Below are 27,726 nucleotides of genomic sequence, written 5' to 3'. Positions count from 1 at the left end.
CGGCATTTCTTAAACAGGAGATTGGAAAACCGATGGATCGGTCGTGGTGGAGATCATGATCAGCAATTCATGTCATAGCCTCCACGCTCTCCCGACTTAACCCCATGCGATTTCTTTCTGTGGGGTTATGTGAAAGATTCAGTGTTTAAACCTCCTCTACCAAGAAACGTGCCAGAACTGTGAGCTCGCATCAACGATGCTTTCGAACTCATCGATGGGGACATGCTGCGCCGAGTGTGGGAGGAACTTGATTATCGGCTTGATGTCTGCCGAATCACTAAAGGGGCACATATCGAACATTTGTGAATGCCTAAAAAAACTTTTTGAGTTTTTGTATGTGTGTGCAAAGCATTGTGAAAATATCTCAAATAATAAAGTTATTGTAGAGCTGTGAAATCGCTTCAATCATTTGTAATAACCCTGTACTTTCGATGTTGCAGGTTCAATTGAATCGTTCGATTTAGCATTCATAAATGTAGCAGTATTATCACCTATTCCGGAAGGGTAGGCATGCCGGTCCCCGGCACGAATCCGCCCTGCGGATTAGTGTTACGGACCGGTGTGCCGCCCAGTCTGTGAATGGTTTTTAAGGCGGTTTCCCATCTGCCTCGGCGAATGCAGGCTGGTTCCTCTTATTCCACCTCAGTTACAGTATGTCGGCGATTGCTGTGCAAACACTTTTTCCATGTACGCATACACCATTATTACTCTACCACACAAACATTGGAGCTACACTCCCACGGGGGTCCACTGGGGACAGAACCGCACAATAACCCTTGGTTCGGTGTCGGGCGGCGGTGGGGTGAGTGGACTGCTGTAGCCTATGGTGGGGTTGTGAACCACTGACAGCTATGGCGAGGAAGAAGCCTCTCCATCGTTTCTAGGTCCCCATTTCAATACAATACGTTACAATACAATTATCAACCAGTTTTAAAAAATACACACTTCTAGAGTCATACACTACTGGCCATTAAAATTGTTACACCACTAAAGTGACGTGCTACAGACGCGAAATTTAACCGACAGGAAGAAGGTCTTGTGGTATGCAAATGATAAGCTTTTCAGAGCATTCACACAAGGTTGGCGCCGGTGGCGACACATACAACGTGCTGACATGAGGAAAGTTTCCAACTGATTTCTCATACACAAACAGCACTTGACCGGCGTTGCATGGTGAATCGTTGTTGCGATGCCTCTTGTAAGGAGGAGAAATGCGTACCATCACGTTTCCGACTTTGATAAAGGTCGGATTGTAGCCTATCGCGATTGCGGTTTATCGTATCGCGGCATTGCTGCTCGCGTTGGTCGACATCCAATATTAGCGGAATATGGAATCGGTGGGTTCAAGAGGGTAATACGGAACGCCATGCTGGATCTCAACGGTCTCGTATCACTAGCAGTCGAGATGACAGGCATCTTATCCTCATGGCTGTAACGGATCGTGCAGCCACGTCTCGATCCCTGAGTCAACAGATGGGGACGTTTGCGAGACAACAACCATCTGCACGAACAGTTCCACGACGTTTGAGCAGCATGGATTATCATCTCGGAGACCATGACTGCGGTTACCCTTGACGCTGCATCACAGACAGGAACGCCTGCGATGGTGTACTCAGTGACGAACCTGTGTGCACGAATGGAAAAACGTCATTTTTCGGATGAATCCAGGATCTGTTTACAGCATCATGATGGTCGCATCGGTGTTTGGTGACATAGCGGTGAACGCACATTGGAAGCGTGTATTCGTCATCGCCATACTGGCGTATCACTCGGCGTGATGGTATGGGATGCCATTGGTTACACGTCTCAGTCACCTCTTGTTCGCCGCATGGACGTTGAATTTCAGATGTGTTACGACCCGTGGCTCTACTCTTCATTAGATCCCTGCGAACCCCTACATTTCAGCAGGATAATGCACGACCGCATTTTGCAGGTCCTTACGGGCCTTTCTGGATACAGAAAATGTTCGACTGCTGCCCTGGCCACCACATTCTCCACATTTCTCACCAACTGAAAACGTCTGGTCAATGTTGGCCGAGCAACTGGCTCGTCACAATACGCCAGTCACTACTCTTGATGAACTGTGGTATCGTGTTGAAGCTGCATGGGCAACTGCACGGGCAGTTGTACCTGTGCACGCCATCCAAGCTCTGTTTGACTCAATGCCCAGGCGTATCAGGGCCGTTGTTACGGCCAGAGGTGGTTGTTCTGGGTACAAATTTCGCAGGATCTATGCACCCAAAATTTCGTGAAAATGTAATCACATGTCAGTTCTAGTATAATATATTTGTACAATGAATACCCGTTTATTATTTGCATTTCTTGTTGGTGTAGCAATTTTAATGGGCAGTAATGTATTTATACGCTGGTTGAGGTATTTAATAATAACACTGACTGTAAGAACCCACACTAATTTAACGTGAGGTGGCTAAGCTAGAGATTGAACCTCTCTACAGTCACGAATGAATGTGATGCGGCCCATGCCGTTTGCAAGCATTGATTTATTTTGGGAATTTAGGATCCCCTTTCAGTTTGACTGAAGAGTGCTGCGTCTGTGAAACCTTTATATATCAGTTAAAGATGTGGTAAAGTGCTTGGTCGCATTTTCTCGAAAGTAACTGCGGCGGCGCACATTACTGCCACTGAGAGTAAATTACCTAAAAAAAAATCAGCCTACCAGTAAGTATTGCATCCTTAATTTAAAGCATCGCAAAGTGTGTGTGTGCGAAAATAAATAGGTTTTTAATGTATGTGTATGAGATTTCAGTGTATCTACATTAATCATCTGTAGATATTCCCTTCTAAATCTACAGTCGTAGCAATTCCTTAACAGGTGTTTCAAATACGTTTCCGTTGGAATGGTAGCTACGTACGATAGCTGAAAGGACATAGACCAATAATCGTTACCACGTAAGTGAATGTCAACTGCACGACAAAATCTAAAAGCGATGGCCGTTTGGCTGGTGTTATTATTTCCCCCTCAAGGGTTCAGCTTTTGCCGATACCAAGATCATTTTGCTTGACAATGACCATGGGATCATAAACTGCAACAGCCTTTTGTTTAATTGCCGTTACAATGCAAAATACAATAATTGAAAATACTACGTTTCCTTGAAGTTTAGTCTTTTTAGAAGCATTCATTTCATGATTAGTTGCATTTCGGTGCTAAATACGGTTCAGTAGGGTGCGTGAAACAGTATTTCTGGATCTCGTTAGCGCCTGTTGGTTATACAACCCAGCGTTTCAGCAGCAGCGGTTCGGTCAGTCCAACACTCGACGCCACGTAGTGACGTCAACGTCCATATCTTCCCAGTACAATACAGTTTAGCGTCTACGCCTATTGATATCATCCTATGCTACTCTGTTTTGTGTTTTCCCATAAATCATTAAAATTATCGTTTTTTATTCTCTTTTAATCTTCTATTGAGCCTCTCCTTTCGCCAGTAAGAACAATTATCTTGGTGCAACGGTATCGTTACTGTGCATCTATCATGTGAAATGCCCTGTGAAAGCTATATCGCTGGCTTCCCATATGTTATGAACCTCGGATCGAGCTACTCAACTATTTTAAAAGTAGTTTCTGGTTATGTACCATTCTCTTTTTTTTGCAGTACAAGCGCGGATATCGTAATTGACTTTATCGAGAACCATTCCGTCATATACAGTATGGCCAGTCAATTGATGAAAAATGTATACGCCTTAGATATAGTTTCTAATCACTAGCGCTATATTGTCAAACCATTTTTAAAACCTCCGAGACTTTATGAGAGGTTCCGGAAAACTTTTCCTTGATGACCTTTTACAAAACACAAGAGCATCATCAAATTAGGGTTTAAATGTGCAATATGTATCACTGCTGCCAATCCAAATTTTGTTTATAACTTTTACAGAACACAAGAGCATCATCAAATTAGGGCTTTAATGTGTAATATGTATCACTGCTGCCAATCAAAATTTTGTTTACAGTTTAGAGCCAGATCCCGAGGATGTATCCTCGTCTGGCCCCTCCCTAACGTTTACACTTACCCTATCTAATGTATCTGCTGTCCTAGATAACCTCTTTGACTTGTTTCGTTATCCCTATAGTTTTCTCTACTGCGTGCTTAACTAATGCAGGGTGGCTCAGGGCACGTTCCATTAAACACTCCCTTCTCCTGTAAGCATTTTGCATTAAGTTTCTTTACTCGTATGTTCCTTCTGCGGGCAAAATATATAGGCGCAATCAAGACGGCCGGCCGCTGTGGCCGAGCGGTTCTAGGCGCTTCAATTCGGAACCACGCTGCTGCTACGGTCGCAGGTTCGAATCTTGCCTCGGGCATGGATGTGTGTGATGTCCTTAGGTTAGTTAGGTTTAATTAGTTCTAAGTCTAGGGAACTGATGACCTCAGATGTTAAGTCCCATAGTGCCTAGAGCCATTTGAACCAATCAAGACGTTTCCGTTCGAAGTCCGCACAGCACAGAATCGGTATGCCACTCACTCAAAATCGTCATCAGCGTTGAGGCAACCACCCACCGACGCACCAGATTGAAAATACTCGTTTGGTAGCTGCACACACTCTTCCGACAGGAATCGTCAACCCTTCAAAGCCTTTTTTAAGGGACCGAAGGTGTAATTATTTCATGGACAATACGGCGGGTACTCGAGTGTCTCCCAGTTCAAATGGTTCAAATGGCTCTGAGCACTATGGGACTCAACTGCTGTGGTCATAAGTCCCATAGAACTTAGAACTACTTAAACCTAACTAACCTAAGGACATCACACACATCCATGCCCGAGGCAGGATTCGAACCTGCGACCGTGTCTCCCAGTTGAGTTGGTCTGCAAAGGACTTGACGCACCATTCCACAACGGTGGTTCTCAGACATGCTGTTCCGTACATATTCATTCTCTGGGTGCCTACCTGCGTTTTTCCTTCGTCAACCAAGAAAAGAATAACAACATGTTGGCTCTGTTTTGATGCGTTTGGTAATAACTTCGCCATAGTTCACATTTTTGCATTTTCCTCGGGTACGTCGGAAAGACATGAATGCTAAACTACTCCTTTGCCTACACTTCGGTGCCTATATACCCGCGTTGGAGTGCCCTACTTTGCATGTATGCTGCACCAAGGCCCTTAAACGGAAATTTTTGATCGTCCCTTATACGTCGTATCCCACGGAAACTTGCCAAATTCTCGAAAATTCAGAAAACTTTAAATTTACAGGAACTCAGTAGTACTAATAGACTGTACCCTATGTGTTCGAGAAACTTAAACTCCGATTGTGGAAGTACACCGCGACAGTTAGTGATTGCTTGCGGTTTACGCATGGTCACTCAGAAGGTTCCTCACAAAACAAAGCAATCTTTGAAACTATCAGCGAAGAAAAGAAGAAAAGGAATACTATTTGTACTACCGGAGTTTGGTTAGTTCGTTGATTACATTAGATTTCAGTGTTCTACTAATGTCCCAAGACTGTTGCTTGCAAGTTATGGACACACAGGTGGCGATAGTGAATAGCCACTCATCTCTAAAAACGAAAATATTTATTTATCTGTTTTTGGTATACAAATGACGTAGAGCTGGAACCTTGTTACATAGTCGACGCTTGGTTTGTGAATTAGCATACACTATCTTTATGACGTATCTGATGTACAAGGATCTACACGCCATGCTGTAATCCATTGATATACAGGGTGTACATAAATTATTGAAAGTGTTCCAGGACTTTATGTACACCCTGTACATACATCAACAATCGACTAGTAATTCCAAGAGAAAAAAAACATATACGAAAATGAATTACCAATGTGGAAATTTGTCCAACATAAATTTCTTATACAAATCTTCTCAGTAATGTGGCTTTCACAATGGATTAGAAAAACCCTAATTTAATGTAGAATCACACATGAGAATTCTCTCAGCTGTTAAGTTATACAGTTATATCCATAAATTAAAATTATTACAGCTATCCATTGTAGCTTTATGATGGAGAGAGTTGTGATTCGAGAAGTATGGACATAGTAGAAACGAGAAAGAATCTTAGCCTGTTTAAGTATTTACACTAACTGACTTGCTATCTGTTGTATTGAGGGTACAATCAAATTGATTTAGCTCACTTCATGACATTGTATCATACGGCCAGTTTGTGTCTGTCTGATACGTATGGCGGAGGTTTTTAGGTAAGTTGCCGTGTTCGAAACGCATAACGATCATTTGACGTCTATCGCATCTGCAGTCAATGAGCAACGTCTTTTTGGAACGAAACGATTTATATTTCAGTACTGACGGCCTCTGTGAGACCTCGGTACCCCCTCCCTTCTTACTTTTCTTTCACGTTTCGTATGGTCTCGCTTTGAGTTTAGGAATGCATTCCAGTAGCTATATGAGCTGAAATCAGTGATTGACAGCTACCGACACTGTGTATTCCTTCTTCTGCAAGAACGTTTACTTGTTCATTTTGACGTACTGTCTCATGTGCCGGTAACCAAACGAAGCTAGTCGTTGTTCTACTACGCTGAAGTTCGGCATTCATCTTTATTAGGTTCGTGTTGTGAGTCTTGTTGTTTCCCTTATTGTTGACTAAGGAAATTTCTTGAGTTCGTGGTATGAAATTTGTTTAACCTTAGCATACGAACGTATGCTAACGATTTCCTTGGAGGCGCAACAAAATTACGAGATTGCTACGTCAGTTAATCAGATATTTTTGATGATTCTGACAGCCTCTAGCCGCCCAATAATTATGATTGCTTTATGGGTTTATTAATTTTTACCAGAACGTTGTTATATTCTAAGGGAAGAACATTTTCATTATAATAATGCCAAATTAGCTAAAAGTTTGCAAGCTTCTGTGAGGTTCTTCGCGTTTGTCAAGCTGCCTAGTACAATTTAACATGCCGCCGGCTACGATAATGTTAGCGATAGCCCTTAGTAAGAGCCCCCTGCTTTTGTATCACCGAGAGGACGATAATTTTCACTGTTAAGAACTGCATCGTACAATGCACAACTGAAAGGGCATATTTTATTACAGACGATCGATTTCAGCCTCGGATCAGGCCATCTCAGTTGTTTCATCTATTCTGGGAGCAGTCAATTTTACTAGAACAGCAATTAATATACGATCAGAATGAACAACTGCCATCCAATTTTACTACATCACAGTTAAATCAGAAGCTTTAATAAAATCGTCGCTAGAAGCAATCCGTTACATCAACTGATCTCGGATCAATATTCGCCTCAAAACGATATGAAAATCCTTCATCTCTCTTCCGACTGTTGCTAACGTGAACTCCGAACTGCGTAGCTGATCCGTTTGAGTGGGAAGTGGGGAGAACAGTCTCCTGGCTGACGATAATAATCTGCTGATTGTCGAGGAATCCTGAACACTTGGCGCCGATGATGATGAACTCTTTTTAAATCCCGATGAATCCGCAGACTCGCTAAGACAGGAGTTTGGTTTATTGCACTGAATTGTACTACTGGCTTATGCTGTGGTTGGTAACATGGAAAGCGAGGCGATGTCATTCTTTTGCGATTGGTTCATGTAATGAGGGGTAGCGAAACAATGTGGTTTCCCATGGTGACATCAGAGGACTAGCACTGAAGTCCTAACCCCTCCTGGCCTCAACTCAATTCAGGCACACTGACATGTCAGTAGCTCAGAAGGATAGACTACCTGGCAGGAACCGTGATGTGGGATACAACATTCCTCCCCTCCTCACCCCTCTCCCTCCTCAAGGGAGGGCGGTGAAGCCTTTTCTTCTTCGGCTGCTATTCGGGCGGAGGTAGGGTGTTGGCACTGGTAGACTGCTGTTGTGCTGAGTGCTGAGCCCTCCCCCCTTCCCCCCCCCCTCTCCCACTCTTTCCCAGGGCAAACGTTTAGCTGGAACGTGAAGCGTTTATACTTCCGGAACGAAGTCAGAGCCGATCAATATGTTTCCGTCATGTGTCTCTACCTGCTCTCAGTACAGCCTGGCTTTGGTCAGATGATAAAACACCAACCATAGATATCACTCCTTTTTCTCTGCACCATACCTCTGAACATGAGACCAACGCATGCCGTTCACTATTGCTGAATCCTATGGTGATAGTTTTGCCCAACTGGCAGAGCACCTCTAGGGACCAAAGGGTCCTCATTTCTCGACCGTGCAACATATCTGTTGTAGATGCATCCTGGTGAGGCTAGCTTCAGGAAGAAGTAGCAAATGTATGCAAAGCATAATGAGCAGTCAGACGTGAGTTTCTTCATTTACTCATAGAACTTCCGAACGAAGCGTTCAGCGACCCTGTTTGGCCCTGGATGAAACGGTGTGTTGCGGAGGTGCTATATCCTGAGGACCATGCGGAAAGACTCGAATGCTTGGCTAGTGAACTGGGTGCCATTATCCGTAATAAAGGCCGTAAGGAGACCCTCCGTGGCGAATATATGTTTCAGAACATGGCCCAGGCCCATTTCAGGATTCCTCGTAGTGTTGATTCTGACAGCGCAGGGGTAACTGGTGTGTGTCCAAAAGAATGAGCCAGTTTGTCTCAAGAAAGGGTTCATTGTAATGGAGGTGAAGTCGGCTCCAGTAATCCATTGCCCCAGGCACGCAAAGAAGAATACCGTGATTCAAAGTCCTCATTCTCACCCTTGACCTGAAGCTGTCTGCTTGAATCTTGAACGATGAAGCTTGGCTGCTTCAAAAAATCCACTCCCGTGAAATTAGTCGCTGTATGTAATTGCCTTACTAGAAGCAGAGGCTGCACTTTTTTGTTTTTATTTTTGGCATTCACAATACGAATTGTCTGATCACTTGCCATGGAAATTGGATAAATGTGAAGCACCAATAAAAGCATAAGTAGCACTGTTTACGGTAATTTTCGAGGAACTAGAGTCAAGTTTAAATTGAATATTGCGTCCATTCAACTCAGCATCTACTAACATTGCTTTATCAGAGCCGCGGATTCAGAAAAGCCCGTAAAAGTCTAAATCGCAAACATAATTTTATTTTGTGTATGGTTTCGGCTTATCTATAAGCCATATTCTGATCTATAAAATAGAAAACTGCATCTAAGAAATACAGGAGTTTGAAACGTTAATGTAAAAGTTTCATCACACGATACATGCCATAGCAAAATACAATGATTAGAGCACAACTGCCAAACGGAAGGACACATTTTCATAATTTTTGTGAGCAGGATCTTTTGCTATGTAATCCAATGGGACAATGATGTAAATTATCACAAAAACATATTTAAATCGTGACAGTAATAATATAGTGCAAGAATACATAAAAAAGAAAATATTAGTTGAGATTAAAACTCTTATCTGGAATAATAGGTCGTCATATGTAATGCACACTGACAGAATCAGGCAGTTTACGTATGTGGATACTGCGAGCATATTTGCCACATTATGTTATTCTCAGTTAACGTCAGAAAGAGTGACTGTTATTGACTCTGTAGAACATTATGCCTATTCTAAACAAGAAATCAGTATTGTCTAACATTGAAAATAAACATTTTGTGTCTTCCATGACACAAGCCTCGGTAAACAAGAAAGTGTACATGCTGCGTCAGGCAGAAGACTAACCGATTCTGTGCTTGTAGGCAGACAAGTTCTGCCAGACGGCACTGATAACTATTTTTTCTCTTAGCAGAACTAACGAACAGATAATTTACTGACTTTAGACTCAATATTTGCTGCCTATTTGCCATAACAAGGCATCATGAAAGTGTTAGAAATAACAGTAAACGCATATATCAGATGTGTAATTTCAATTAAATATAAATACACTTCAAAAGATCTATAAGCAAATGCAAAAGCCAGGTGACAGGCATAAAGCCATAGTACATTCTCTGATAATAACACGATATGTAATCGGGTACACCACGTTGTTCTGCAGTGTGCCGTAACTTTGACTTCAGTATTCGAAGATCAAGTGTTAACATTTACGAAAAGTCATGGGATACCTCCTAATATCGTGTCGGCCTTCCTTTCGCCCGATGTAGTACAGCAACTCGACGTGGCGTGGACTCAACAAGTCGCTGGAAGTCTCCTGGAGGAATATTGAGCCATGCTGCCTCTATAGCCGTCCATTACTGTGAAAGGAGTGCCGCTGATGGGTTTTGTCCACGAACTGACCTCTCGATTATGTCCCGTGAATGTTCAAAAAAATTGGCTCTAAGCACTATGGGACTTGACATCTGAGGTCATCAGTCCCCTAAACTTACAACTACTTAAACCCAAATAACCCAAGGACATCACACACATCCATGCCCGAGGCAGGATTCGAACCTGCGACCGTAGCAGCAGCGCGTTTCCGGACTGAAGCGCCTAAAACCGTTCGGCCACAGTGGCCGACCCGTAAATGTTCGATAGGATTCATGTCGGGCTATCTGAGCCTCCAAATCATTCGCTAAAATTGTTCAGAATATTCTTCATACCAACCGCGAACAATTGTCGCCAAGTGGCATAGCACGCTGTCATCTATAACAATTCCAGAGTTGTTTGGGAATATGAAGTCAATGAATGGCTGCAAATGGTCTCCAGGTAGCCGAATATAATCATTTCAAGTCAATGGTCGGTTTAGTTGGACCAGAGCATGCAGTCCATTTCATGTAGACATAGTCCACACCATTATGGAGCCACCATCAACTTGCACAATGCCCTGTTGACCACCTGGGCCTATGGATTCGTGGGGTCTGCGCCACACTAGAGCCATACCATCGACTCTTACCAACTGAAATAGGGACTCATGTGACCGTGCCACGGTTATCCACTGCTCTACGGTTCAACCGATATGGTCACGAGCCCAGGAGAACTGCTGCAGGCAATGTCCTATTGTTAGCATATGCACTCGCGTCCATAGTCTGCTGCTATACCCCTTTAACGCCAAATGTAGCCGCATTTTTCTAACGGATACGTTCATCGTACGCCCCACCCTTGATTTCTGCGGTTATTTAACGCAGTGTTGCTTGTCTGTTAGCACTGACAACTCCACGCAAACGCCGCTCTCTCGGTCGTTAAGTGAAGGCCGTCGGTCACTGCGTTGTCCGTGGTGAGCGGTAATGACTGAAATGTGTTATACTCGCACACATTTAATAGCTCTAGCTCTCGAAGTATTGAATTCCGTAATGATTTCCGAAATGGAATGTCCCATGGGTTGAGCACCAACTACCATTCCGTGATCAGTCAGATAATTCCCATCGTGCGGCCATAATAACATCGCACACCTCTTCACACGAATCACCTGAGCACAAATGACAGCTCCGCCAATGCACTGCCCCTTTATATCTTCTGCAAGAGATATTACCGCCATCTGTGTATGTTGACATAGCTACGCCATGACTTTAGTCACCTCAGTGTAGTATATGGAAGTAACTGGGGGATAACATTAGCAACATAGTACATTTACTTCTAACAAAAAGCCTCCCTGGATTCTGTTCATTTTTGTTACAAGGCGTAAAGCGATAAAAGCACATGCCTGTGGGGCCTGTTTTGGGGTTGGAGACCAGACAGCGAGGTCATCGGTCTCATCGGAATAGGGAAGGATGGGGAAGGAAGTCGGTGGTGATCTGTTAAAGGAACCATCCCGGCATTTGCCTGGAGCGATTTTGGGAAATCACGTAAAACCTAAATCAGGACGGCCGGACGTGGGATTGAACCGTCGTCCTCCCAAATGCAAGTCCAGTGTGCTAGCCACTGCGCCACCTCGCTCGGTAAAGCATATGCTTTTACATCAGTCACTAGGAGGACGACACACACAACTGTAATTAAAGTACAGTATATAGATTACAGATAAAATATACGTTATAAATTTGACATAGTCTTTAAGTGCTAACTATCGGACAGGAAGTACGAAGTCTATCCACAATGTAGGCTGAGGTCTAGGTGCTTAGTAACAATCGTGGTGTTGGTAAACGACAAGTGAGCAATATATTGTACATCTATCATTGTTATGTAAATAATATGACATACGTATATCTTTATTTGTGGAGTGGATGTCTATTAATCACGCACAGAGTACATCTCACGTCAATATAATGCATAGACCAAGGCGTCGGTGCTAAGTACAAGAAAACGAAGCATAAAACCAAAACAAAAACTGTCTATCATGGTAGAAGATTGATGTATGCCCGTTGTCCAGTTAATCAGAATGCCATAAAATAAACAGAATTACAATCTTCATTGTCGGACATAGATATCCTGTGATGGTATGCTTGTTCTGTAGGAAGGTTATATTCTATATAAACAAGATAGAGGATAACCAGTCCTAAATAAATATGGAATGATAGAAAGGACAACTTATCAATAGTGATTTTTAACGTGGTTGCATCTCACGTAGATATGCTGCTTCAATTACGTTCGGGACTGACCGGAGGTCTAAGAGTCTGGCTAAGGTAAAGCACCGTCGTAGAGGGTAGGTTTTGAATGTACTAACTTAACTCTTCCCAACGGTACTGACCCGCCCACAGGCGTCACTGGAAGCGAATATGGAGAGGAATGTGGTCAGCAAACCGCTCTCGCGGCCGTATGTCAGTTTATCAGACCGGAGCCGCTACTTCTCAGTCACATAGCTCCTCAGTTTTCTTCACAAGGGCTGAGTGTACCCCGCTTGCCAACAGAACTCGGCAGACCGGATTGTCACCCATCCAAATGCTAGCCCAGACCGACAGTGCTTTACTTCGGTGATCTGACAGGAACCGGTGTTACCACTGTGTTAGAGTCGTTGGTGCGTTTGATTGTACTACTGTACATTAATATTACATGGAATAAAAGATCCAAAAGCATTGAAATATGAAATGTTGTAAGAGCATTTTAGTGGAGATCTTGGAATGTCTATAGGAGCAACTATCATGGCAGTATGCTGTAGCAACTAATCAGAGGTGTAATTAACATAAAAGTGTCAAGTAAGTAATTGCTTAAAAGAACATTGACTAGCCATATGTAAAATATAGTCTGACTGTACAGTACACTGATGTGTAAGTAGACACTGGTACACTCTGGAGAATAGATATACGTCACATCAAATGGTTCAAATGGCTGTGAGCACTATGGGACTTGACTTCTGAGGTCATCAGTCCCCTAGAACTTAGAACTACTTAAACCTAACTAAACTAAGGACATCATACACATCCATGCCCGAGGCAGGATTCGAACCTCCGACCGGAGCGGTCGTGCGGTTCCAGACTGTAGCGCCTAGAACCGCTCGGCCACCCTGGCCGGCTACGTCACATCGTGACGTGTTCTTTAATAAGAGTGTAAACCGATACGTAGGGTCATTGACAATAACGTATAGCTGTCAAGATGATCGTCAAATTATCGTATACTGGGGATCGGTAAAAGTCTAGGAAAAGTAAACTTTCCTTAGCCAAAAGAGGTCCAACGTCGATCTACCATAATAACAGCCGATGTCTCAGTTGCGTAAGCTTAAGATGTAAAAGTTCTACAAGCTGTCAAAATGTAATAGTTATTGCATAATACGAATCCATTGCAGAAGAATGGAATAACTGGCAGAAGTCGAGCTCGGGAAGATCAGTTTGGATTCCGGAGAAATGTCGGAACATGCGAGGCAATACTCACCTTACGACTCCTCATAGAAGATAGGTTACGGAAAAGCAAACCTACGTATATAGCATTTGTAGACTTAGAGAATGTTTTTGACAATGGTGACTGGCATACTCTCTTTCAAACTCTAAAGGTGGCAGGCGTAAAAAAAAAAAAAGTTCAAAAAATGTTCAAATGTGTGTGAAATCTTATGGGACTTAACTTCTAAGGTCATCAGCCCCTAAACTTACACACTAATTAACATAAATTATCCCAAGGACAAACACACACATCCATGCTCGAGGGAGGACTCGCACCTCCGCCGGGACCAGCCGCACAGTCCATCAGCGGTAAAATACAGGGAGAGAAAGATAGCAGTTATAAGAGTGGAAGAGCACGAAAGGGAAGCAGTATTTGAGAAGGGTTACAGCCTATCCCCGATGTCATTGAGTCTGTATATTGAGCAAGCAGTAAAGGAAACAAAAATCTGGAGTAGCAATTAAAGTCCAGAGAGAAGAAATAAAAACTCTGACGTTTGTCGATGACATTGTAATTCTGTCAGAATTAGCAAAGGGTTTGGAAGAGCCGTTGAACGGAATGGACAGTATTTTAAAAGAAGAAAATGGGATGAACATAAATGAAAGGGAAACGAAGATAATGGAATTAAATCAAGTGATGCTGAGGAAGGAATTAGATCAGGAAATGAGTCACTTACAGTAGCAGATGAGTTTTGCTATTTGGGAAGCAAAATAACTGATGATGGTGGAGTAGGGGGCATATCAAATATAGACTGGCGATGACAAGAAAAGCGTTTCTGAAGAAGAGAAATTTGTTAACTTCGAGTATAGATTTAAGTGTCACGAAGTCCTTTCTGCAAGTAGTTGCATGGAGTGCAGCCTCGTATGGAAGTGAAACATGGGTGATGAACAGTCTAGACAAGCAGAAAATAGAAGCTTTTGAAATGTGGTGATACAGAAAGATGCAGAAGATTAGATGGGTAGATCACGTCACTAATAAGGAGGTACTGACTAGAATAGGGGAGAAGAGAAATTTGTGGCACAACCTGACTAGGAGAAGGGATCGGTGGGTAGGACACATTCTGAGGCATCAAGGGATCACCAATTTAGTACTGGAGAAAGCGTGGGTTGAGGGGAAGGGGTTAAAATTCGTAGAAGGGGACCAAGAAGTGAATACAGTAACTAGATTCAGAAGGATGTTGGTTGCAGTAATTACTCGGAGGTGAAGAGTCTTGCACAGCACAGAGTGGCATGGAGAGCTGCATCAAAGTAGTCTTTGGACTGAAGACCAGCATAAATATTATGACTGTACACACATACATGTAAACCAGTTACAAAATATACATAGTTGCAAAAAATACACTAATTGCCATTAAAATTGCTACACCAACACGAAATGTAGATGATTCATTGGACAAATATATTATAGTAGAACTGAAATATGATTATATTTTCAAGCAATTTGGGTGCATAGATCCAGAGAAATCAGTACCCAGAACAACCACCTCTGGCCGTAATAACGGCCTTGATACGGCTGGGCATTGTCAAACAGAGCTTGGATGGCGTGTACAGGTAGAGCTGCTCATGCAGCTTCAACACGATACCACAGTTCATCAAGAGTAGTGACTGGCGTATTGTGACGAGCCAGTTGCTCGGCCAACATTGACCAGACGTTTTCAATTGGTGAGAGATGTGGAGAATGTGCTGGCCAGGGCAGTAGTCGAACATTTTCTGTATCCAGAAAGGCCCGTACGGACCTGCAACATGCGGTCGTGCATTATCCTGCTGAAATGTAGGGTTTCGCAGGGATCGAATGAAGGGTAGAGCCACGGGTCGTAACACATCTGAAATGTAACGTCCACTGTTCAAAGTGCCGTCAATGCGAACAAGAGGTGACTGAGACGTGTAACCAGTGGCACCCCATACCATCACACCGGGTGATATGCAAGTATGGCAATGACGAATACGCGCTTCCAATGTGCGTTCACCGCGATGTCGCCAAACATGGATGCAAACATCATGATGCTGTAAACAGAACCTAGATTCATCCGAAAAAATGACGTTTTGCCATTCGTGCACCCAGTTTCATCGTTGAGCGCACCATCACGGGCGCTCCTGTCTGTGATGCAACGTCTAGGGTAACCGCAGCCATGGTGTCCGAGCTGATAGTCCATGCTGCTGCAAACGTCGTCGTACTGTTCGTGCAGATGGTTGTTTTCTTGCAGGCGTCCCCATCTGTTGACTCAGGGATCGAGACGTGGCTGCAAGATCCGTTACAGCCATGCGAAAAAGATGCCTGTCATCTCGACTGCTAGTTATACGAGGCCGTTGGGATCCAGCACGGCGTTCCGTATTACCCTCCTGAACCCACCGATTTCATATTCTGCTAAAAGTCATTGGATCTCGACCAACGCGAGCAGCAATGTCGCGATACGATAAACCGCAATCGCGATAGGCTACAATCCGACCTTTATCAAAGTCGGAAACGTGATGGTAGGCATTTCTCCTCCTTACACGAGGCATCACAACAACGTTTCACCAGGTAACGCCGGTCAACTTCTGTTTGTGTATGAGAAATCGGTTGGAAACTTTCCTCATGTCAGCACGTTGTAGGTGGCGCCACCGGTGCCAACTTTGTGCGAATGCTGTGAAAAGCTAATCATTTGCATATCACAGCATCCTCTTCCTGTCGGTTAAATCTCGCGTCTGTAGCACGTAATCTTCGTGGTGTAGCAATTTTAATGGCCAGTAGTGTATGTGAAACTGTGGCTAATAAAGAAATCCTCAGTTGCTCACTCTTTATTGAGACGAGCTTTACTTAATATAATGAAAGTGTCAGGTGCCAATGATTTGGAAAAGTGAAGGTAGCGCGGGTAGAATCATTATGGAAAGGCTCATGTACAGATCTTTCAAGGGTTAATGACTGAACAGCTGCTGTCAAATGACTACGCTCGGTACTGACTGCATATGGGGCACACTGTTTTCCCCTGCGCCTACAGTCTACTGACACCTTGCAGCAGAACTGTGCACGTGTTCCTACTACCGGGCAGTACAGCAACATGAGCCGCGCCTGCAGACTCACCAGCTTTTGGGCGTAAACGAGGCAGAGCACTGGTCCTGACCCCAGCTCTGTGGCCCGGAAAGAACGGGCGCTGGAGGGGGAGGGGTGGGGGACGAAGCGCTGATCCTTTAACACCCCGTCTCAATGGAAGCGGCGGAGGCGGCGCGCACAGAGTGGTGGCAACACCAGGGCTCATGAATAAGCGATGAGGCGGCCGGCGGCCACTTTTAGCAACAGCCACCGCCACTGCCGCTGCTGGTAAGCTGCGACGGCGATACCGCAGCAGCAACAGCGCTGCCCGCCGGACCCACCCCCGCCCCGGACCCTGCCGCCCCCCCCCCCCTTTCACCCCGACCAGCCCAACCCCAACCGTGCGGATTGATTAATTTCGGCGCTTCACGCACGGTTCTCCCTCGCGCGCGCGCGCGCGCTGGGCGCTCGCAACCCCCAGACCGCCGCCGTCGCCGCCGCCGCTGCAGATCCGGCAATAGTTGCAAATAGCGCCGGGATTATCGCCGCTGCACAGAGCGGCTCTAGCCTCGGCGGCGCGGATAATATCGCAAATGGAAGATGAGTGCCGCGGTTTTGCGCGCGGCAATTACCATAGCGACCGCCTCACCCCCTCTCGCGGAAGCGGCCGAAACAACGGCGGCCGGCGCGTCCCCTCGGCTGATTTCATTATCCGCCGCCTCTCGATTCGGACGCGTGATTCGCTCTGCCTGCCCCGCTAATAGCGCAGCTTTACTGCTTATTGCAATCGGGTGGCAGATCCCCCCCTCCCCCTAAACACTCTTTCACACACAGTGTCTCCGGAGTCCAGGGCGTTCCTAGCTCACACCAGCCACTAATCTCGGTACTGATGGTGTCCCCTTTTCCCCAGAATATCACTGCGAGGATGTGCGGACGCCACTGCGGCGACCCAACTTCCGCAGGAACAGTTTTTGCGCCAGTGGTGCGGTAATGTAGTCCTCCTGGCCATGTCACCACGTTCGTTGTGGCTGCTAGGGAGTGTAAATATGGGAGCGTCTTTATGACTCTGAGATTTCGGCCGTAAATTTTTGCTTTCAAAGTTGGGAGTGTCTGCTAAAAGTGGCCAGAGCGAATGGTCCGTAAAAGCAACCCACCGATTATGTTATAAGAGTGCCGAAGCTTATTTTGGAGCCCGAATATTGTCACGGATCCCTTATGAAAATAAAAACTGGCCAGGTGAAAGCAGGACACGCTCTCTGAGGGTTCCGTACAAACAGAATTCTGTATACAGACTGCTCATCCATGCCGAAAGACTGTATTGATATCATGTTTGAAGTGGGAAACAAACGAAAGCAGTATTTCTTTTCGTGTGGTAAAGTTACAAATCAACATTTTGGAATTTTGCCTTTATTTGTCCTGTGAAACCATTCTTCTTGCCAAATTTCATGATTGTAAACCAATGGGAAGTACCCTATCGGTTTTGATGATTGAGTTGGATAGTATCAAAATATGTAATATAATTAGCCGTACCTTTTGACTGCACAGACTCACAAGCTAACGTCATTATACCGCCAGACCTTAGTATGTGACACAAATTTCAAAGTGGTATGTCTATCTGTTCCTCAGAAAAATGGGTTTTAACAGATGGGTGGACAGACAGACAGCTAACAAATTTTAAAAAAATTCGTGTGATTCAATTACAAATTCACAATTTTCGTATTTTTCTTGTGAAGTTCTGTGAAACCTTGCTTATTGCTAAATTTCTTGATTCTGGGTCAACGAGAAGTACCCTGCAGGTCTCCATGAGTGAGTACGCGAGTATCAAAACATGTCACAGTTTGCAACAAAATTCGCGACATAAATGGCTGCATCTTTTCGTTGAACTGACTTAGAAGGTTACATTTTTTTACACCGCCACGTGAGATAGACCTTAGCATGTGACATGAATTTCAACTTGAAACGTCCACCCGTTGCTAAGAATAAGGGGGCGTTACAGACGGACGGACGGACAGGCAGTCTGATAATAAATGACAAAAAATTTTTCTTGTGATATGATTACAAATTAACAAGTTTCGGCTGTTTTTCCTTCCGTCGTAGTGTGAAACCTTCTTGGCAAATTTCATGCTATTAGGTCAAGGGGAAGTACTGTGTAGGTTTTGGAGAGTGAGTTTGCGAATATCGAAATACGTGATATACACGGCCGTAGCTTTTGATTTCATTGATTTAAAAGCTTCACTTTTTTACACGACTAAGAAATCGTAGCATTTAATGTGTGACATAAATATCAACTCGATACACTTTCTCACTTCTCAGGAAAAGGGTTTGAATTATCGGTACCAGACAGAGAGACAGACAACAAAGTGATCCTCTTAGGGTTCTACTGATTGAAGTACAGAACCCTAAAAACGATGCAGCTCCTATGTAAGTCTTCCATAATTCGGCTCCTATGAATCGTAGCTCCACCATGCCTAGTTTATAAAATCCTGCGATGATTATTTCAGCCAGTATAAAACTCATAACTGGGACCCAAGATTGAGATGTGACTGAATAAAATGTTTTGCTGCTTAGGCGCTGCTAAAAACACAAAATATTTGACAATCCCATCGAGTAAATGTTCACTGTAGTTTCACGCAGCGATTTAAATACTGCACGCTAAAAACGTGGCCTAAAAATAAAATGAGCAGACTTTTATACCGGTCCACTCTGTAATATAAACCATCGACACCCGGCATAAAGACGTGATCTGTTCTCGTAGTAAAATTGAAGGCACTGTGTCTCATAGAATTTAGCTTGCTAACAACTCGAATAATCAATGAAATTTTGGGAATGCGTTTGGCTAGGTGACACATTAAGTGATTAACATTGCAAGATCATCGATTGAAGCAGGCGCGAGATAAGTCGTCGAAAATGTGAAATTCTGGTACATTAATAACCGGTGTAACCACCGGAATGTTGAATGCAAGCATGCCAATTTACATGCATTGTGTTGTATAGGTGCCGGTTGTCACTTGGTGGTTCGGAGTACCGTGCTTGTTGCACTTGGTCGGTCAATACAGAGGCGGTTAATGCTGGCTGCGGATAACGCTGTCCCATATATGCACGATTGCAGGCAGATTCGGTGATCGAGCAGGCCGAGGTAACGAGTCGACAATGTAGAACATGTTGGGTAACAACAGCGGTATGTGAGCGAGCGTTATACTATGGAAAACACCTCCTAGAATGCATCACAACAGGTCGAATCACCAGACTGATCTACAACTTTGCAGTCATGATGCGTGGGATAACAACGAGAGCGCTCCTGCTGTCATTCGAAATCGCACCCCAAACCATCACACGAGTTGTAGATCTCATGAATCTAGCACGCAGGCAGACTGCTTGCTGGCCCTAAACTGGCCGCTTTCTAACCAAAACACGGTCGTCACTGGTATCGAGGCAGAATTAGCTTTCATGAGGAAACACAACGAATCTCCACACTGCCCTCCAATGACCTCTCGCTTGTCACCACAGAAGTCGCAAATGGCGGTGGTTTCGAGTCTACATCTACATCTACATCTACATCCATACTCCCCAAGCCACCTGACGGTGTGTGGCGGAGGGTACCTTGAGTACCTCTATCGGTTCTCCCTTCTGTTCCAGTCACGTATTGTCCGTGGAAAGAAGGATTGTCAGTATGCTTCTGTGTCTCTCTGATTTTATCCTCATGGTCTCTTAGCGAGATATACGTAGGAGGGAGCAATATACTGCTTGACTCTTCGGTGAAGGTATGTTCTCGAAACTTTAACAAAAGCCCGTACCGAGCTACTGAGCGTCTCTCCTGCAGAGTCTTCCACTGGAGTTTATCTATCATCTCCGTAACGCTTTCGCGATTACTAAATGATCCTGTAACGAAGCGCGCTGCTCTCCGTTGGATCTTCTCTATCTCTTCTGTCAACCCCATCTGGTACGGATCCCACACTGCTGAGCAGTATTCAAGAAGTGGGCGAACAAGCGTACGGTAACCTACTTCCTTTGTTTTCGGATTGCATTTCCTTAGGATTTTTCCAATGAATCTCAGTCTGGCATCTGCTTTACCGACGATCAACTTTATATGATCATTCCATTTTAAATCACTCCTAATGCGTACTCCCAGATAATTTATGGAATTAACTGCTTCCAGTCGCTGACCTGCTATTTTGTAGCTAAATGATAAGGGATCTATCTTTCTATGTATTCGCAGCACGTTACACTTGTCTACATTGAAATTCAATTGCCATTCCCTGCACCATGCGTCAATTCGCTGCAGATCCTCCTGCATTTCAGTACAATTTTCCATTGTTACAACCTCTCGATACACCACATCATCATCTGAAAAAAACCTCAGTGAACTCCCGATGTCATCCACAAAGTCATTTATGTATATTGTGAATAGCAACGGTCCTATGACACTCCCCTGCGGCACACCTGAAATCACTCTTACTTCCGAAGACTTCTCTCCATTGAGAATGACCCGCTGCATTCTGTTATCTAGGAACTCGGTGGAAGGCACCCAACAAAATGTTTCTCTTGGATCTGTCCTTGAAGTAATCTATTGGTAACTGTTTATTGTGTCACTGTGGGCCTACTGCTGCTGAAATTGCTGCTGCATTTTCAGAACGATGCGCCAGAGCCACACGTCGATCAAGTAGGCCTCTGTCTTGGTAGCACCACATGGGCGTCCGGAACCCGGCGTTTTTGCGACCGCACATTATCGTGGCCACCACTATCAGCAGTAATGTACAGTGGCTGCATTCCGGCCAAGTCTTTCTGCAGGATCGCAGAAGGAATGTCCAACATCTCCTGGTTCTATCACACGATCTCGCTCAAACTCAGTGAGGTATTGTGTCTGTAATGGCGTCTTTGTTGTCTTAAATGCATTGTATTTATTTTGTTTTATACGTCTAGTTCCGTAGGACCAAATTGAGCAGCAAATCTCCAAGGTCATGGAACGTGTCAGTACATGAAATTACAATATAAAAGTAATAACAGGTAAAATAAAATATTTATGAAAGCAAAAATGTCGAGCCATAAATTTAAGTAAACGCAGTCAAGAATATAACATAGGAATCAGCTTAATTCTTCAAGGAACTGCTCGACAGAATAGAAAGAGTGGCCCAGGAGGAAACTCTTTAGTTTCGACTTGAACGCGTGTGGATTACTGCTAAGATTTTTGAATTCTTATGGTAGCTTATTGAAAATGAATGCAGCAATATACTGACACCTTCCTGGACAAGAGCCAAGGAAGTGCGATTCAAATGCTGATTAGATTTCTGCCTAGTATTTATTGAGTGAACGCAGCTAATTCTTGGGAATAAGCTGATACTGTTAACAAGAAACAACAGTAAAGAATATTTATATATATATATATATATATATATATATATATATATATATATATATATATATATATATCTTGAGAGGCCAATGCCATAATACCAGGACAAGTGAACAGGGGTCGACAAGAGGTTCGTGAACTTACACCACTTATTGACAGAACTGCCCGTTTCTGAGCCAAAAATACCCTTTGAGAATGCCAGGAGTTACCCCAAAACATAATACCATACGTCATAAGCGAATGAAAATAAGCAAAGTAGACTAGTTTTCGTGTCGAACGATCACTTACTTCAGATACCGTTCGAATAGTAAAAGCGGCAGCATTAAGTCTTTGAACAAGATACTGAACGTGAGCTTTCCACGACAGTTTACTATTTGTTTGAACACCTAAAAACGTCAACTGTTCAGTTTCATTAATCATATGCCAGTTCTGTGAAATTAAAACGCCGCGTTTTGTTGAATTGTGTGTTAGAAACAGTAAAATCTGAGTCCTACTGCGATTTAGCGTTAGTTTATTTTCGACAAGCAGTGAACTTATGTCATGAACTGCACTGTTTGAAACCGAGCCAATGTTGCACAGAACATCCTTTACTACCACACTAGTGTCATCAGCAAACAGGGGTACTTTAGAATCACCTGTAATACTAGAGGGCATATCATTTATGTAAATAAGGAACAGGAGTGGCCCCAACACTGATCCCTGGGGCATCCCCCATTTCACTGTGCACCACTCAGACCCCAGATCACAGCTATTCTCAACACTGTGAATAATGGCCTTTTGCTGTCTGTTGTTAAAAGCAAGAGGTGAACTAATTGTGGGCTACTCCCCGTATTCTATAATGGGAACAACTTCTGAAGCAATATTTTGTGATCAATACAATCAAACGCCTTAGTTAAATCAAATAAGATGCCTAGCGTTCTAAATCTTTTGTTTAATCAATCGAGTACCTTACAGAAAAAAGACAATATAGCATTTTTAGGTGTTAAATCACTTCTAAAACCGAACTGTACATTTGATAGCAAATTATGTGATATAAAATGATCAATCATCCTTATATGCAGAACCTTTTCAATAACTTTAGCAAACACTGATGGCATAGAAATAGGTCTAAAATTTTCTGTCTTATCCCTTTCTCCCTTTTCATAAAGCGGCTTTACTACTGAATCCTTTGATTGTTCAGGAAACTGACCATTCTTGAAGGAAAAGTTACAAATATGGCTAACTACAAGGCTAACATGTGCACCTCAGTGATTTAGTATTCTGCTAGACACTCCATCATATCCCGAGTCCTTAGTCTTCAGTTACTTAATTATTGACTCAATATCTACCTTGTCTGTATCGCAAAGGAGTATTTCAGATATCAATCTCGGAAAGGCATTTTCCAAGAGATTTATATGATTCCCTGTAGAAATTAAGTTTTCATTTAATTCACCAGCAGTGTTCAGAAAATGATTTTTAAATACTGTACATATATCTGACTTCTATCTGACTATCTCAGTAACAGAAATATTTTTACTACGAACTGACTTTATATAGTCAACCTTGTGCTGCTGGCCAGACACTTCCTTCACGATTGACCATATGGTTTTAATTTTATCCTGTGAATCAGCTATTCTGTTTGCGTACCACATACTCTTTACCTTCCTAATAAAATTTTTAAGCACCTTACAGTACTGTTTGTAATGGGCTACTGTAGCTCGATTGTGACTACTTCTAACATTTTGATATAATTCCCACTTTGTTCTACATGATATCCTTATCCCACAAGTCAGCCACTCAGGTTGCATTTACTGTTTGTACTCTGTGTAGAACGTTCTAATGGTAAACAACTCTCAAAGAGCATGAGAAATGTGTTAAGGAAAGCATTATATTTGTCATCTATATTATTGGAACTATAAACATCCTGCCACTCTTGTTCCTTAACGTGGTTCAAGAAACTCTCTATTAGCTTTTCTACATAGTTTGTAAATATATATGACATTTGGTTGAGTACAAAAGCCTTTTAGTGTCAAAATTTGTGCATCATAGTCTGAAAGGCAATTCACCTTTTACTCGTACTAACAGAATGCCTATCTAGTAACGAAGAATGAACAAAAATATTGTCTATGGCTGTGCTACTGTTCCCATGCGCCCTGGTTGGGGAAAAACACAGTCTGAATCAGATCATATTGGTTTAGGAACTCTTCCAACATGCTTTTTGTTGTACAGTCACATAAAAAATTACTATTAAAGTCACCACAAATAACAAATTTTTGGTACTTCCTACAAAGTGAACCAAGAACCCTCTCTAACTTGAGCAGAAACGCTCTGAAGTTAGAGTTGGGGGGGGGGGGGGCTATAAACAACAACTATTAGAAGTTTAGTTTCATTCTTGACTGACATCAACTCACTACGTCCAATCTCAAAGGTAACTAACGCTCACGACGGCTACAGCGTGCATTTAAAGCAAACCTGATTTGCAGCCTGATGTGGCGCTACTAGCGCCGTTCTTTTGTGAAAGGCGCGAAATCTGAACAGACCTCTTTCAGATGTAGAAACACGCCTACCAACTTGCGTTTATGTCGCAAAACTCTTTCTTGGCGCTGGGTTTTTTTCCGTCAGTGTATGAACACTTCCGTTCAGAATGCATACAGTGTAATGACAATCTATTTCGTAAATCGATTTTCTTCTTAGTTCTTCGGAACTCAATGGCTGGTTGTTGGTGTATTTTATTGTTACGCCATTATTCCCCACCTCGCCATACCCTCATCAGGGCACACCACCGCTTGGTATAAGTTGCTGTGTGGCGGTCGGACGTTCTTTACCGCAACATGCAAAAGACTGTTACAGAGACATAAACAAAATAAATCGTTGTTACTAGTTACTCTTCCCTCATGATTCATCAATGATCTGTCGATAGTAGAAGTGCCTAATAAAGACAAAAAGATAATACATTAATAACTTTGTTTACATTGTTGTTGTGGGCTTCAGTCTGAAGTCTGGTTTGAAGCAACTCTCCACACCACTCTATCCTTTGCATCTCAAAAAACTACTGCAACCTACATTATTCTGGATCTACTTACTGTATACATTATTTGGTCTCCGTCTATGAATTTTACCCCTCCACACTTCCCTCTACTACTAAACAGCTGAACCCATAAAGTCTCAGAATGAGTCTTATCAAACGGTCCCTTCTTCTAGTCAAGTTGTGACACATATTTTCTTTCTCCCCAACTCTACTCAGCACCTCCTCATAAGGTACGTGATCGACCCACCTGAACTTCAGCATTCTTTTTGTAGCACCACATTTCAAAAGCTTGTTTTCTGTTCTTGTCTAAACTGCGTAACGTCCATGTTTCACTTCCATACGAGGCTACAATCCATACAAATACTTTCAGAAGAGGGTTTCTAATACCTAAAATCTATATTCCATGTTAACAAATTTCTCTTCTTCAGAAACGCTATTCTTGCCATTGCCAGTTAACATTTTATATCCCCTATTTCGGTCGTTACATGTTATCCTGCTGCCCAAATAGTAAAATTCATTTACTGCTTCAAGTGTCTCGTTTCCTAGTCTCAGCATCACCTAATTAAAATCGACTAAATTCCATTATCGTTATTTGCTTTTTTTGATGTTCATCTTGTAACCTTCTTTCAAGACACTGCCCATTCAGTTCACCTGTTCTTCCAGGTCCTTTGCTGTTTCTGACGGAATTACAATGTCATCAGCTAACTTCAAATATTTCAGTCCTTCTCCCTGGACTTCAGTTTCTACGCCAAATATTTTAGGTTTCCTTTACTGCTTCCTCATGTACACATTGAATAACATCGGGGATAGACTATAGCCCTGTCTCACTCCCATCTCAACCACTGCTTTTCTTTCCATGCCCTTGGCTCTTTATTACTGTCATCTGGTTTCCGTACAAGTTGCAAACAGACTTTCGCTCTCTGTATTTTGCACCTGCTACCTTCAGAATTTCAAAGACAATATTCAGGTCAACATGTCCTAAGCTTTCTCGAAGTCTACAAACGCTATAAGCGGAGATTTGCCTTTCCTTAACCTATCTTCTAATATAAGTCATAGGGTCAATATTGTCTCTCGTGTTCCAACATTTTCCGAAATCCAAACAGCTCTTCCCTGATGTCAGCTTCTTCCAGTTCCACGGTTCTTCTGTAAAGAATTCGTGTTAGTATTTTATAACCATGACTTATTAAACAGATAGTTCGGTAATACTCAACTTTTCAGTATCTGCTGTCTATGGAATTGGAATTATTGCATTCTTCTTGAAATGTGAGGTATTTCGTCTGTCTCATACATCTTGCACACCAGACAGAAGAGTTTTATCACGGTTGGTTCTCCCAAGGTTATCAGTAGTTCTAACGGAATGTCGTCTACTCCCGTGCCCTTGTTTCGACTTAGGTGTTTCAGTGCTCTGTCAAATTATTCTTGCAGTATCATATCGTCCACCTCATCTTTACCTGTGTCTTCTTCCTTTTCTATAATGTTGCCCTCAGGAACATCACTTTTGTATAAACCGTCTTTATACTGCTTCCACCTTTCAGCTTTCTCTTCTTTACGTAGGAGTGGTTTTCCATCTGAGCTCTTGATGTGAAGCTGTGAGGACGGGCCGTGAGTCGTGCTTGGGTAGCTCAGTTGGTAGAGCACTTGCCCCCGAAAGGCAAAGGTTCCGACTTCGAGTCTTGGTCCGGCACACAGTTTTAATCTGCCAGGAAGTTTCACGTCGTATGTTGTATGTTAACAGATGAGCTAGAAACGACGGAGAGGCTCAGACCCCGTCGCAGCCGCAGTGGTCCACAGCCCCACGGCAACTACCGCAGTCCACTTCACCCCTTCACCCCACCAGCGCCCCACACCGAACCCAGGGTGGTTGTACGGTTCGTTTCCCAGTGGACCCCCGCCCCCCCCCCCCCCAGGAAACGTCTCACACCAGACGAGTGTAACCCCTATGTTTGCGTGGTAGAGTAATGGTGGTGTACGCGTACGTGGAGAACTTGTTTGCGCAGCAATCGCCGAAAAAGTGTAGCTCAGGCGGAATAAGGGGAATCAACCCGCATTCGCCAAGGCAGATGAAAAACCGCCTGAACACCATCCACAGACTGGCTGGCTCACCCGACCTCGACACAAGTCCGCCGGGCGGATTCGTGCCGGGGACCAGGCGCTCCTTCCCGCCCGGAAAGCCGTGCGTTAGACCGCTCGGCTAACCGGGCGAGCTCTGCCCATTATAATGTCTGGCCCCTGTTTTAGTATCAGACTTCTTACAGTGCTTCCCCAAAAATCTGACCTTCGAACGGGTCCCTGTGAGTGTCTACTCGATAATTTGTTTTGGCGTCCACAATGAATTGTATCAATAATTCGAACAGCACTTCGCTACCGCTTTTATGAAGTCCACAAAGAGTACTTGTGTGAAGAGATAATTTTCCAGTACTCTTCTTGAACTCTATATCTGCTAAATGCATATCTTTATTTTCTAAAGTGCACTTCATATTCCCCTTGCTCCACTAGCCTCTAGCTTTGCATAATACACTGAAGAGCCAAAGAAACTATTATACCTGCCTAATATCGTGCAGGGTCACCGCGCGCACTCAGAAGTGCCACAACACGATGTGGCATAGACTCGACTAATGCCTGAAGTAGTGCGGGAAGGAACTGACACCATGAATCCTCCATGGTTATCCACAAATCCTTAAGAGTAAGAGGGTGTGTAGATCTCTGAAAAGCACGTTGCAAGGCTTCCCAGATATGCTCAATAATGTTAGTGTCCGGGGAGTATGGTAGCCAGCGGTAGTCTTTGAACTCAGAAGAGTGTTCCTGAAGCCA

Source organism: Schistocerca americana, chromosome 5 (assembly GCF_021461395.2).
Source record: "Schistocerca americana isolate TAMUIC-IGC-003095 chromosome 5, iqSchAmer2.1, whole genome shotgun sequence".
Taxonomy (NCBI): domain Eukaryota; kingdom Metazoa; phylum Arthropoda; class Insecta; order Orthoptera; family Acrididae; genus Schistocerca; species Schistocerca americana.
The sequence above is the reverse complement of the archived record's forward strand: the minus strand, read 5'-3'. Positions refer to the sequence as shown.